Genomic DNA, 14271 nt, shown 5'->3' with positions numbered 1-14271 from the left:
GGTCTCAAATATATTTTGAAACCCTAGGTATTTCGAGTTGTGTGAGTACATTGAATTTTCAGTATGCTCTCTTTCCTTTTTTTTTTTTTGGTGGAGAATGGGGCTCTTTATATAGACCCCTCCCCCCCCCCCATACCCCTACAAATTCTCAAACCCTAGCTTATCACCAATGTGGGAGTATAGCAAATCTGAGATTTGCTTCTCTCACAACCACATCCAATGGCCAGGAAACAAACACAAAAATCAAATTAACGATCAGATTTAGCCCAATCAAAGTTAATCCGAGAGGTTCCTTACGAACCAATAGAAAGTCGTGATTTCAAAAAAATGCAAACAAAACTAATTAAGGATTCACAGAGTTTTCGACTGTTGATACACAGAAAAACAAAAGAGAAAGAGAAAAAAGGGAGGATTTATACCTTGTTTGGGGTTGTGTTTGGTGAAAAATGGAGGAAACATTAAATTCTTTGCCTTATATGGTCACACAGACCTAGCAAAGCCTTTTCTTGCTTGAAAACTTGCCAAAATTAGTGGTGGTGACAAGGAGAGAGGAAATCTCCACCTGCCGGCGCCTAGGGTTTGAAGGAGAAACAGTCTCCTTTCTCAAGGGTTCGTTTGGTTGCACTGGAATGGAAAAGGGGTGTATTAACCCATTAAAAGGCTCGGTAGGCCAGGTCAAATCTTTAAATAGATTGGGCTCGGTCCAGATTTAAAGGGGAAGTAAAGGAGGGCTATATACAAGTATGTATACTTGATATACGTGTATATATCAGTGTATATAGGTGTATGTATATGAGGACTTGACACCTATTTTAATAAATGGCCATAATTTGGAAAAGATCACCTAATTTAAATCCTCTAATTATGGTCAAAACATAACTTAACAATCATTTAAACAATTAACAAACATGGTTAGTTATGTAAACGAATTTAAATTGAAAATATGACCTTAATTGATTTTAAACCATGAGGTGGGCTATTTCTATTATGGCCGCAATTAAACAAATTAAAACGACTAGAGGCTGATTTTGCAAAAAAGGACCTTAGTTGAGTTAAATCATGGAAATTGACTTCCATTATGGTCATAGTTAAACTAGCAATTGATTATTTCAATTGTATCCTCCTTTAGCCATATAATAAACAATTTTATGGAATTGTCCCCAATTAAAAATTTAATTAATTATTGTGAAATTGCACTGAATTGAATATGCAAAATTTGAGAATTGAGGGGTAGAGATGATTAATTTATTTAATTAATCAAATTCCTTGGATTGAACAGAGCAAAATATTTGTTAATTGATTTTTTTGACAATTTAAAAAATTAAATAAATAATTGTTGTAAATTATTTTTCTCTCTCGGTTAAATTTAGAAATTTCATCATAATTGTTGCAAAATATATAAATCAATTTCCAAATGATTTATAATATTATTTTAACAAATGAGAATGGTAAAATATTATCCAAATAATTTTATAAAATCATTTTGACTTCTAAAAAATGCATATTTCATTTCGTTTAATATCAAGGACTCTGGGTAATCAAAATAAATTATGGAAGGTCAAAAATTAGGTGTCAACAACTGCCCCTTCGGTGTTCGGGGATAGAGATACCATCCCTGAGCAACGAAATTGAGTAACCCTGATTTGTGACTGCCCCAACTCATTCTACCTCTCATTTTTATGCAATTTTCGAATAAATGCCCATACCCTGGCTTTTGGGTTTCCTACACATCTCACGTTTCATAAGAATTCAGGCTACTTGTAGTTCGACTCGATTATGAGTTCTAAATGCAATTTTAAAGGAATCTCGGATTCCTTGGTTTCAAAACTGAGAAGTCTAGTGTGATTGGTCGGAGCGTGACTGACTCTCTGATATTCCTACATATCCCTGTTCTGTGGAATCAAGTCACTTATAGTTCGACTCGATCGGAGGAAAAGGGCATCCCTTATATGGGAACGCCTTTGTGTATATGCCCGTGTGGAGCTGACTGATCGCGAAATAAAAGAAAAAACAAACAAAACACATAAGTAAATAAACATTCTTGTGTGGCTGAGTGGGGAGGAGCGATCTTTCAAGCCCTGGTTAGAGAGCTTGACTCTCATGGGCACCCTATCTCGATCGGCTGCGTAAGAAAAAGTTTCACGTTTGCTCTGCATGTGTTTGAAGTTGATTTGATCAGCCTGGTTTGTCTGGCGGCTGTAAATATGCTTCCACGTGTTGAGTCACATTGGTTGGTTTTGATGACAAATACTGCGGTCATCTGACCGGATTTACATCATCTTGATTTTTGGAGCAAATATTGTCGTCACCTGACCGGTTTTACATTGCTTTATATTTTGGAGTGAATACTGCGGTCACCTGACCGAATTTAAATCATTTTTACCCTAGGAGCGAACACTGTGGTCGCCTGACCAGTTTTACATCGCTTTATCTCTTGGAACGAATACTGTGGTCACCTGACCAGATTTATGTTGCTTTACCATCTTGATTATATCTGGTAGCCTGTTATGAATGGCCTTCTTGGCAGTTTATATGAATGGCCCTCACTGCAGTATTTGTATGGATGGCCCTCACTGCAGTATTTGTATGGATGGCCCTCACGACAGATGTTTGTATGAATGGCCCTCACGGCAGATGTTTGTACGAATGGCCCTCTCGGCAAATGTTTATATGAATAGCCCTTTCAGCAATAGAAAAGGAAATATGCAGTAGCCCTTACGAAAAATAACAAAAACTAATGGCCCTCTCGGCAATAGCAAAAGGAAATATGTGATGGCCCTCATGGCAAATAAGAAAAAGTGATGGCCCTCTCGGCAAAGAAAAGGAAATATGTAATGGCCCTCACGGTAAATAAGAAATATGATGGCCCTCACGACAACAAAAGGAAATAATGCAATGGCCCTCACGGTAAATAAAAAAATATGATGGCCTTCACGACAATAGAAAAGGAAATATGCAATGGCCCTCACGGCAAATAAGAAAAGGTGATGGCCCTTACGACAACAAAAAGGAAATGTGCAATGGCCCTCATGGCAAATAAGAAAAAGTGATGGCCCTCACAGCAACAAAAAAGGAAATATGCACTGGTCCTTACGGCAAATAAGAAATATGATGGCCCTTACGGCAGCAGAAAAGGAAATATGCAATGGCCCTCATGGAAAATAAGAAAAAGTGATACAAATAATATATATGGCTCCTTTGGCTAAATCGTCTTTCTTTCGTCCTTTATGGCGACTGTGACCCTAGTGGTTAGATATGCCGTGCTATTTTACTGCGACTCCTTCGGTCAGATATTCTGTCATTTATGGCTTTTTGTCCTTTGTGAGCCCTCATGGCCAGGTGTTCGCCCTTATGGCATTTTCATCCTTTTGTATCCCTCGTGGCCAGATATTCGCTCTTATGGCGTTTTCGTCCTTTTGTAACCCTCGTGGCCAGATATTTGCTCTTATGGTATTCAAATCCTTTTTGGCCCTCGTGGCTGGATATTTGCCTTTGTGGCATTCAAATCCTTTTTAGCCCTCATGGCCAAATACATGCTCTAAAACCTAATTTCCGCAGCGGTCCTGACCTTCTTTTGGCGAAACCATTTCCTGCACATGAAACAAAGTTAGAAAAAGGATCGTTCTCCCAATGTCCTAGGGACCTGCATCAGAAATGGGTTAGTTTTTTCCTATTTAAAGTTGATTTGTGTTGTCGGTGTCGCCGCACCTTTGAATTTTCTAGACTTGAAGCCCCTTCGGCTCCGGTATTCAAAAGATGAATTTATTATGCAGAAAATAGTTTTTTGTATAAACTGAACGCATTGATATTTATTTGTAGGAAAATGAATGCATTCTTTTGAAAACTGTAAGGTTAATTGTCATGATATGTGAGTTGGAACGAGGGAGATCCCCTGCATTGTTTTGAAAACTATAAGGTTAATTGTTATGACATGTGCGTTGGAACAAGGGACATCCCTTTTTCGGTGACTGGGGGTCCTACGCTTCTTTGTGCAGAATTTTTGAGATTTTTCTAAAAAATTCTGCCCTAATTTTTAGGTTGGTCTGCAAACTCTCATGCCGAACTTTCTAAGTTGGGGTAAATTTTGAGGTCTCCTTAGTTTACAGTATTGAATAAGTGAGAAATTTTGAGATCTTCTCAAAATTTCTGCCCCAGTTTGAAACTCTGAGTCGATTTCTGTAGCGGATTGATGACATGAATTTTTGAGATCTTCCCAAAAATTCTGCTCCAGTTGGGCGTGTGGAAAACTTTGCATCCTTCGTGAAGTCCTATCTTTGAGGCTCCCTAGGGGTTTCTTGGGTTTTTCTTTTGGTGCGGACGAGCTCAAAGAGCGTCGTATCTTGTCGCAGCAGTAATCAAGTCGAACGTAGTTCAGAATAAAAAGTTGTTTCATTTTTCTTATCTATTACAAAACAATTACAAGCAAAAGGAAACAGCTAATACAAGCAAATAACATAACGATTAAAGCAAAAGGTACTATTACAAACTGAGAAACTTGTCTTTATGCATATGTCACGACCCAACTAGTGGGCCATGACGGGTACCCGGAGCTGGCTACTGAGCACCACTCATCATGCTATCTATCATACTCAACCTGGACATATATCATTTTCAACATATTACTTGCAATGAAATAATCACCAAACATCTCCCAACACATATGTATATATACATATAAGCCCACAAGGCTACAAAATGTTGTACAAAATATACATTGAGGTGATCATGAGACATCTACTACCCCCACATATGTATCTGCGAGCCTCCACTGGAATACTGAGTCGTAAGGACGGGACATGACCCCGCCATGCCCAAATATGTACACAAAAGAATATACCGATAGCGACAACTCTGGAGTAGTGGAGTGCTCCTGGGTATGCTGATATGACTCCTAAGGATCCGCATCGTCTCCCTGTAGACCTCTGGACATGAACATAGCATCCATAAAAGAAAAGGACGTCAGTACGAATAATGTACTGAGTATGTAAGACATATATGATAACATGATAAGGAAATATAGAAAACATAAGAAGAAAGTATGACTACAACTGCTTGCCTCTTGAGGTGGAATTATGCATGCTCATTTTTACCTTTAAGACATTTCACACATACATACATAAGCTGTCTGAATCAAATAATACCATTAGCCCGTGTCCGGGCAAATCATTTCGCGCCGCCCACTAGTGGTGTCTGCCCATGCCATATAGACACAGTGTAATAAGTCGCCTGCCCTAGCGGTGCTGCCCGACCATCTAGGCACGGTGTAATCATCATTATACACTCAACATAAAACATGCATAAGAGCTCAAGTAAAAGTTGTAACTCTATCGGAGTGACGTAAGGTCGGTAACCTCCGATTATCTTATGGAACCATCATAATCATCATGTTTCGCCTTAAAGGAACTAGCATTATGAGGTGAGACTGTCAATAATGAATAACAATCAAGGAAATCATACATCACGATCATTAATCTCATAATAGCGTCCTTTCATAAGCTTAGAATCTCTATGACTAAAATCATCATTATCATAGCTCATCTCTTATCTTTATCTCATAAGAAGCTCTTAATAATCATGGACTCATAATTTCCGGAATGTAAGAAAGTCATGGACAGATAGAAGATATTATGTGATGGAAGTCATGCCTTATAAAGAAGGGCTAGCCTTACATACCTTTATGTCTCTTTAACTCTATCGACTAAATGGTTTCCTTCCAAGCTCGCGATTCTACATTCAAGAGAAGTCGTACCATGGTTAAGCCATTGGAAACATGCCTAAGTTAAAGCTAAAGAGACTAAAAACCTAACGAAAATTGGGCAGCATTTCCTTTGTTTCTACAACTTTCCCCATATAATAAAACAGCTCCCAAACATCATAGCAACACCCATAATATCACAGTCAATGGATTTCTCAAGTTAAACATTGCTTACTTCTCAAATTCACCCTTAAAATCACCCATAACCATGACTACAATACAATCACCATTATTCCTTCTTCACATAATACTTCCTCAACGTCATTAGTATCATTCATGACAAGATTATTCTCACCTTATACCAAGAATTATGATTCACATTAATCTACTACTCGAAATACCTTTATTTTCCACATTTAAGCTCATATTCTACATTCTTATCTAATCCAAGTCTTTCAACCACTCAACACCTTTAATAACATGAAATAATTGTAAAGCTCACCTTTGATTATGTAGAAATGATCTTTGGAGGATGATACTCCACTTGAGAACAACACCAACTTCAATTCCAAAGAGAATTCCAAGCTTCCATTAACCCTAGTGAACACCCATACACTTGTTACACTTGATTCTTGGTGTTTGATCTTTGATTTACCGTGGATTTATGTTAGTATGGTATGTAGAAGGTTCTAGACCTCTCTTGAGGTGTGGAGGAAATGAGAAATGAAAAATAAGAACTTGGGTCTCATATATATAAATTATAAAATCTAACCCGACATGATTTATAGGGACACTTATATGGTCTGTATAATCTTATACGGTCCGTATAAGTGACCGTAGAATTGCATCAACAATCAACCCATACTGTAACTATTATACAGATACTTATACGGTTCGTATAAGTGACCGTATAATCTCACCTAGACTGACCCCTCACTGTGACCGTTATACGGACCTTTATACAACCGTATAAATTTATACGGACCTTTATACGGCCATATAAATTTATACGGACTGTATAAATAGTCGTACAACTCACATTTTTTCGAAATTGATCTTGTCAATTTGTTTGATCTCCATGCCTTATAGAATCTTCTTAACACTTGTTTAATACTTCATTAATGATCTAAGGAGCCCTATAACTTCTTCCCAAGACTTTACCAAATCAACATTAGCTCGGTTGTTACAAAACCCTTCCGAACACAACTTATACTTCACTTTCTTCGATGAGCTTTCTTCTCTTTCCACTAGTGTATTTGGAATATTAATTAGAATCATCAAGTATCCCTTCTTACTTGTAGGGACATCATGTACATCTTAACCTACGTTAGTCTATTTACTGCCCAACGACATGAAATTTTCGAGGTGTAACAGCATAGTAGTGCTTGATTGCGTCTGAGTTGATCGGCTTTGGCCATTGTTGTCTATCCATTTCTGCTAGTACTACTTCTCCTACGGAGAGTAATTTGCGGACTATATATGGGCCTTGCCAGTTGGGGGCAGATTTACCTTTGTATTCTTGCTGATGCGGGAAAATTCTTTTGAGTACCATTTTCCCGATTTGAAAAGTCGAGTTCTGACTCGTTTATAGAAGGCTCTTGCAATCCTTTGTTGGTATAGTTGACCGTGGCATATAGCAACCATCCTCTTCTCATCGATTAAGGCCAATTGCTCATATCGAGCTCGGACCCAATCTTCGTTGTGCAATTCTGCTCCTTGGATGATCCTTAAAGTCGGCAGGTATGACCACTTTAGTACCGTAGACCAATGAATAGGGTGTTTCCCCTGTTGAAGTTCTAGCTGTGGTACAGTATCCCTGTAAGGCATATGATAACTTCTCGTGCCATCCTTTGTAGTCGTCTGTCATGTTCCTCAATATCATCTTGATATTCTTGTTGGTTGCTTCTACGGCTCTATTTATCTGTGGCCGGTAAGCTATTGAATTTCGGTGGGTGATATTGAATTGCTCACAAATATCCTTCATCAAGTGGCTGTTCATATTTGATCCATTATCAGTTATGATAGAATCAGGTATACCGAATCGGCATATGATATTATTTCACACAAAGTCGGGCACTACTTTCTTTGTCACTGACTTGTGTGACGTTGCTTCCACCTATTTGGTGAAGTAATCAATGGTGACTAAAACGAATCGGTGCCCATTTAAAGCAGCAGGTTTGATGGGTACAATGACGTCCATACCCCAAGCAATGAAGGGCCATGGTGAACTCATCACATTAAGCTCACTCAGTGGAACCTTGTTTAAATTGCCGTGGATGTCACGACCCAAACTGATGAGTCATGATGAGTGACTGACCCCTACTGACCAGACACCCTTATACCTGTACCAAGATCTCACTGAACAACTGGGTGGCCCATATATGACCTATAATGTCTCCTGGAAGAATAACACCGTGAACTCGGTATAAAAAACTCACAACCACCGATTAGGCCGCCACATATGCTGTACAACAAAAATACGAGCCGATAAGGATACATAACATCCCAACTATATACAACTGTGTACAAACCTCTAATGGAATACAAAGTAGTAGAAAGGACGGGTCAGTTCCCTCTCATACCCATATATAAATATCAAAAATTGCATACCAAAAATGAACTGCAGCTCCAAACCAAGTGTAGCGCACTGACTACTGCTGAGTGGAAGTCCTACTGAGCTGGCTCGCCTATCTGTCTCCTTGAAACTGCGTGCATGAACGCAACCCCCCAAGCAACAGGGTAGTCAGTACGAATAATGTACTGACTATGTAAGGCATAAGAACAATATGTACATAAGAATCATGATAGATATCTGAAACATGGCAGCTACACTAAATATCTGGAAGTGCTTCTGCGGCGTATGATATGCATGCTCTCTTCCAAAATCATGTATATATATATATAACTGCTGATGATATGGAACGTACATCCCGATCCAAATATCATGTGATCCAGCGCCCGGGGTAATCTCATAATCTACCCACTGCAGTGGTATGCACATCTACGTGCTTGCTCGGCCGACTATAGCGCGGCTGTTGACACCCAATTTTGGCCCTCCTTTTCCGTTTAATTAATTTCACTATGCTTCTTAGTCCTGAAAATTCGCCAGAATGAGCTTGGAATATTTTCATTAATTATTACGCTATTTTTCGAGATATATTTCTCTAAAGTTAAGAACACTCTTATTATTTCTTAAAAATTACCAAAAATCATATTTTCATATTAAAAATTACTAAACATCATTCTTTACAATTAAATCACTCAAAAATAGTGTTGATATTCCTATATCAATATTGGCGTTGACATTTTTCCTTTGATCCTATTTATTACTATGTTAATCATCATTTATTGTATTTTTAAACTAAATACGTATATTAAATTACTTGTATTAATAATTTTCATATGTACTCGTTTTTGGAAATTAATTAGGACAAAGAAGCATATTTTTATTAATTGATTAAAGTAAAAGGGATGAGAAATTGAATCATTCACCTACATAATATTGGATCAATTCCCTTTCCCCCTAAACCAAAATCTGTGGCCCAAAACGCCCCAGCCCAATATCCAACCGCCCCAGCCCAAAAATCACCAACCCGACCCGGACCAACACCTAAACTAAATCTTCAACCTTTTCTTTTCATCCTAACCATACGAACCAAACAACCCCTTTTCTCTCCTTACACCAACGGCCCTAACCAAACGCTCCTCTCTCTTCAACCTAACCATCGCCGCCACCCCTTCCACCCCGTCACGTCCGTCACCTTACCACCACGACCTTCGGACCGCAAAACCAAACATCCTCCTCTTTCTTAAATCGAAAAAAAACATTGAAATCTGTTGGGTTGAAGCTTTCCTTGCCTCCACTGCTACCACGTCTCTTTTCCCTTTGATTGACGTGGTGGCAGAGCCGAAAGGAGCCGATATAGGTCGTTTCAACCTCTGTAGAAGAGGAGTGCAACGAACCGCTAGTCTCAAGCTCGAACCCTCCTTCGATTCGGTGGGTAATGGGGGAATCTACCATATATTAGACCCCAACGACCTTTTCCCTTCCCAATCAGTCTGAAAAGGTGAGATTTTTCACCTCTTTCACCGTCTCATCTGTTGAAAACGTTAATTCCCCCCCCCCCCCCCCCCCTTTTTAAATTCGAAACTTAAAGGCAAAAGGCTTTCTGGAAGAAGCTGTTGAAATGCCCCAATCCTTTGGCTATAAATACAGCCCTTCTATGGGCTGTTAAGGGGCAGAGATCAGTGGAAAAAGAGACGGAGGAAAAAAGAACCAGAAAAAAAAATCTCTTTTATTTTTCATAAGTTTCCCTCTTATAAAATTCCTATTGCTTTAAAAATTGGGTTCTGAGAAAATTCCATTTTTTAACTCTTTAAGTTTTTTTGGTTATCGAAATCTTCTTTCAAGTTCTCGGCTGAGCAAGGACTGTTGGAGCGGATTCGGAGAATCGACGACGACAATAGCTTCAGTTCGCTGTCACAAAGAAGGTAATTGCATTCGTCCTATCTTCGTCTTTAATTTAGTAGAAGTAGAAATGTAGTCGTTCAAGTATTTCTTGTCGTTTATTTGGTTTAGTTGGCTGCTGGAATATGTGTTCTCCTCGTTTGTTGTAAATTAGCGTGAAACGACTAATTTCGTCGAATATGTGTTTAACTCCCGTCGCCCCGTCGCTGCCGTCAAAAGATAATATTTGAACCCCATTTTATTCTTATCATTCATTTTCGCATTAGCACATAAGTGTTTATTCTGGTTTGTTTGAGAAGATTTATTTTAAAATATGTAGCCTAATGTTGGCAGAAAAATGGTTGCTCCCATATTTATTATGACCTATTGTTGTTGTTTTCTCTGTTTGCTGCTGCCCTGCAAAAAATTAGACTGTTACTTATTGTGCCATTCTCCTGTAATGACTTGTGCTTAGCATGCTATCTTAATAAGTTAATATGGTGAATTATTATGAAGAAAGGAATGGTCTTCTCCTGTGCTTAAGCATTCCTTGGTCTGTCCACTAAATGAACCCATAAGTGAAAACATGTTCTTCAAAAAAAAAATTGATTAAGTCCCCCTTATTTTGGACATACGACTTAGGGAGTAGGAGTCCAACATTGTTAAGGATGAAGGAAAAGGATTTTAATTTGAACTTTGTATGATCATTTGGCCACTCGTTTTAGTTGCTTAAATTTGCATAAGTTGTCCTTGCTTGTCCTTTACTATTTGATTAAATCAAACCAAGTTAATGAGAGAGTTCTGGGAATTGCTTAAACTAATTTGAGTATGGAGAATCACTGGATTTCTAGGGACTCTTGGTTGGTGTGAAACTATTGATAAATTGTGGCCCTGCTGGTAGCAGCCACAATCTGAGTGTTCAGTGAGGATCATGACCTTCCCTCTTTGTTGTGCCTCACCCAGCATAAGCCTATGAGTCTCCATGAACCTGTGTCTTTAGAACAGCCTGACATACTTGTTTAAACCAACTAAGTGCAGAGCCTTAGTCCCTTTTATAAATCTGAAATATGTTTACTCAGTGTCAGTCTAACTGTATAGCATGCTTAATAGTTAAGGGATGTGTGTTGAGACTCAGTTGTTGCATAAGTTCTATTCAAGAGTTCAGCAAAGAGGTGACACTATTTTGTTACTAGTTTCCCCGGGAAAAATATACAAACAAATGACAGTTTTTTTTTTATTTAGATTAAAATTAGTTGTATTTGATTTTAAGAGTTCATCCTTGCTTGTTTTAGGTTGTGGTGTGTTGCTTAAATGACTGAGTGTCCTTCAAAAACTATTAGCTTATCCACACATGTTGAGAATAGAATCTGTACCTTATAAGGGTTATTAAGCATGTTCTGTTTTAATTCATGGGCTGCATTTTGTTCTTACAAAGTTTTGATTGGTGGTTGAAATTTCGAGGCAAGCTTTGGGTTCGGTTTAGCCTCCTCCGATAACCAGCCATGCCTAAGGTTCTAGAAACCTTTTCATCTTGTGCGACGTTGGAATAGGAGTGGTGGTAGCCCCCTTCTGTTATCTGAACCTTTTTGCAGCTTGACGTTTAGCTTGATGATCCTGATAGTCTTTAAATTTCTTTTTTTTGAGTGCTGCTGCTGAATTAGGAGTAACATTCGCACACTTGAGAGCATCCTTCACTACTAGTTGTTACATTCTGAATTGTTGCTGTATCTTGGGGCTAAAAATGTCATCTTTGAGTCAATTTGCTGCTGCTTTTGGATTGCAATTGCTGCATATTGAGCAGAGTTTCTACTGCATTTAGAGTCATCTCTGTTGCACTTCTAAAATTGAGAAGTGATGCCTTTGCTATTTGTTGCCTCCTGAATTGCTCAATTTGGCAAGTTTGCCATAATGGTTGATGTTATATGTTGTCATTTGGGCTGGAAAGATTTGGTGTTTCCCTTGAGCTTTTGGGGTTTACTCTTACAATGTTGAGTTTTTGTTCCCAGAGAGCAAAAGTTACATTTCTAAGGGCAAATAACTGTTGCCTTTTAAGGACAATTGCCTGTTGTTTGCTGCTGCAATTTAGGGTGAACTGATGCTGAATTGTTACAGCTCTTTTAAGCTAATTGTTGTTGTGTCCTTGAGACAAATAACTGCTGCATCTTTACCCATGTTGCTGCATCCACCGAGCAGAAAATGTAGTAATATTCTACCACATAATAGCCTATGAGAATATTTCGAGCCCTCTATGATTCTGCTATCTGTTTGGTATGTTGCTGGGCATGGACAAATACTACACTTGGTAAGATCTAACTGATGTGAATATGGTACTACACTGGGCCGACGAAAAAGTATTTAACTTGAGGCCACATTTTTAAAAGAACAGATTTCTATACTTGATGAAAATTTACTGATTTGAACATGATACTACGCTTGGGCTGATGAAGAGTTGTTTAACTTGAGGCCTCACTTTTAAAAGAACGGATTTCCATACTTGATTGAAAGTTTACTGATTTGAACACTTAAAACTTTGCATAAAAAGGGAGTGGGGTTGCTATACTCAAGTTCGGGCGCAATTAATATGCTAAATTATTTTTCCCTTATTTTAGCCTAGAAAAAATATGCTAAGTATCTCTGGATATATGTTGTTTGGGAATAAGCCAATATGATGTTTTGAAGTCTGAGTAAGCTTTAGTTTAATCAAAAGTTCTTGTTGTACATTTAGCTTGAAGCGCTTGGTTGTTTGAGTAGCAATTGGGACTACAATGATCTTCTTTTAAACTGATCGTGGTGTTGCGTTTTGAGAATATGACACGAGAAAGCCTTGTCTTACATTTGATTCTTTTATCTAGCTTTTATTAATTAAAGTTATATAGACTTCTTTTTCCTTGTTGAGAATTGTTTCTAATCCTTATTTTTATTTTTTTCTTTTTCATGAGGAACCTTGGGAGCATTTGGAGTTATGGCAACTCCGGATTCTGCCCATATCAGAGAACAGTCGGTTGCAAGATTTAATTGCTCGTGTCTAGCGTCCCCGTCTTCCTTCCTCTCTTTAAATTCCATGCCTTTCGCGTTATCATGCATATACATGTTTATATTCTTGACTAACATTTTTTATGGATTGTATTTGTAGCACATTTGTTTCTCGCTGGTGTAGGAACTTATGGAAAAAATAGTTAAGTATGATGGTAAATTTAGTCACTACTTTTCCTCTCCCCTTGGGTAATTAATCTTGGCTTAGGCGTGTTAGAAATGATAATCACCAATGTTTTCATCTTTTGTCTATGCACTGCCAGGTCAAAAATGATTTCCGACTAAAGGAAATTAACTAAAAAAAAAAAACCTTTTTAATTCCATTGCTCATCGAACTAACGTTTCCATTTAAATCCGTTTTAACAAAAATTATCGATCTAAATAGGGGTTTTCAAAAGGGATGCATATTTCATGGGCAATCATTTTTATTTAATGCTCCGCAAGTTTAATACAAGAAAATCATATTAGGACCCAAGTATAGTGGTTCAAGTATTTTCAAGAACTACAAGGTATATACTCTACTTTATATACAAAGATCCTATTTTACATGTATGTATACTATTCTTACTTTAAATACCTTTAATCATTTTCTCATCGCATGCATACGTATGAACGTTATATTATAAATACTTATCTTTAGTATATATTATATACAACAATCATATTATACTTCATCTTCTAAAATATACATACATACTCTTTTGAAAACAATATATATGTTCCTAATACATACAATTTTACATCTTGTCTTAATCGCTTTCCTTTATTATGGGTGTACCAACATGCTATTCTCATACGCGCATACCGTACCTGTACTATTTTATTTTTATTAATTCCCTTAGTCGTATTTTCATTATATGTACACATATAGTATCATCGTGTCATCATAACTATTTTTTAAGTATTCACCTAGGATATACTATCACATATGTAGATTATTTTCTTATAAAAATATACATTTCCTTGTTCTATATGACACTTACTATTCTCGTATAAAATAAATGTCATACATATTTTTCTCATGCACACATTAGCATTAACTACTTCTTTTATATATATATGCATTTACTCACATAGCTACAATTACGTTAAAAAC

The 14271-nt window shown here is 37.6% G+C and overlaps 1 long non-coding RNA gene across 1 annotated transcript; it reads left to right on the top strand.

Moving 5' to 3' along the window:
* The first annotated feature begins 9347 nt into the window (after positions 1 to 9347).
* Positions 9348 to 13355, top strand: LOC132636198 (uncharacterized). Its single transcript, XR_009581080.1, has 2 exons — positions 9348 to 9762; positions 10107 to 13355. It is a non-coding gene; the product is annotated as an uncharacterized LOC132636198 (long non-coding RNA).
* The last annotated feature ends 916 nt before the right edge of the window (positions 13356 to 14271 follow it).

This window comes from Lycium barbarum, chromosome 4 (assembly GCF_019175385.1).
Source record: "Lycium barbarum isolate Lr01 chromosome 4, ASM1917538v2, whole genome shotgun sequence".
Classification (NCBI taxonomy): domain Eukaryota; kingdom Viridiplantae; phylum Streptophyta; class Magnoliopsida; order Solanales; family Solanaceae; genus Lycium; species Lycium barbarum.
The sequence above is the reverse complement of the archived record's forward strand: the minus strand, read 5'-3'. Positions and strand labels throughout refer to the sequence as shown.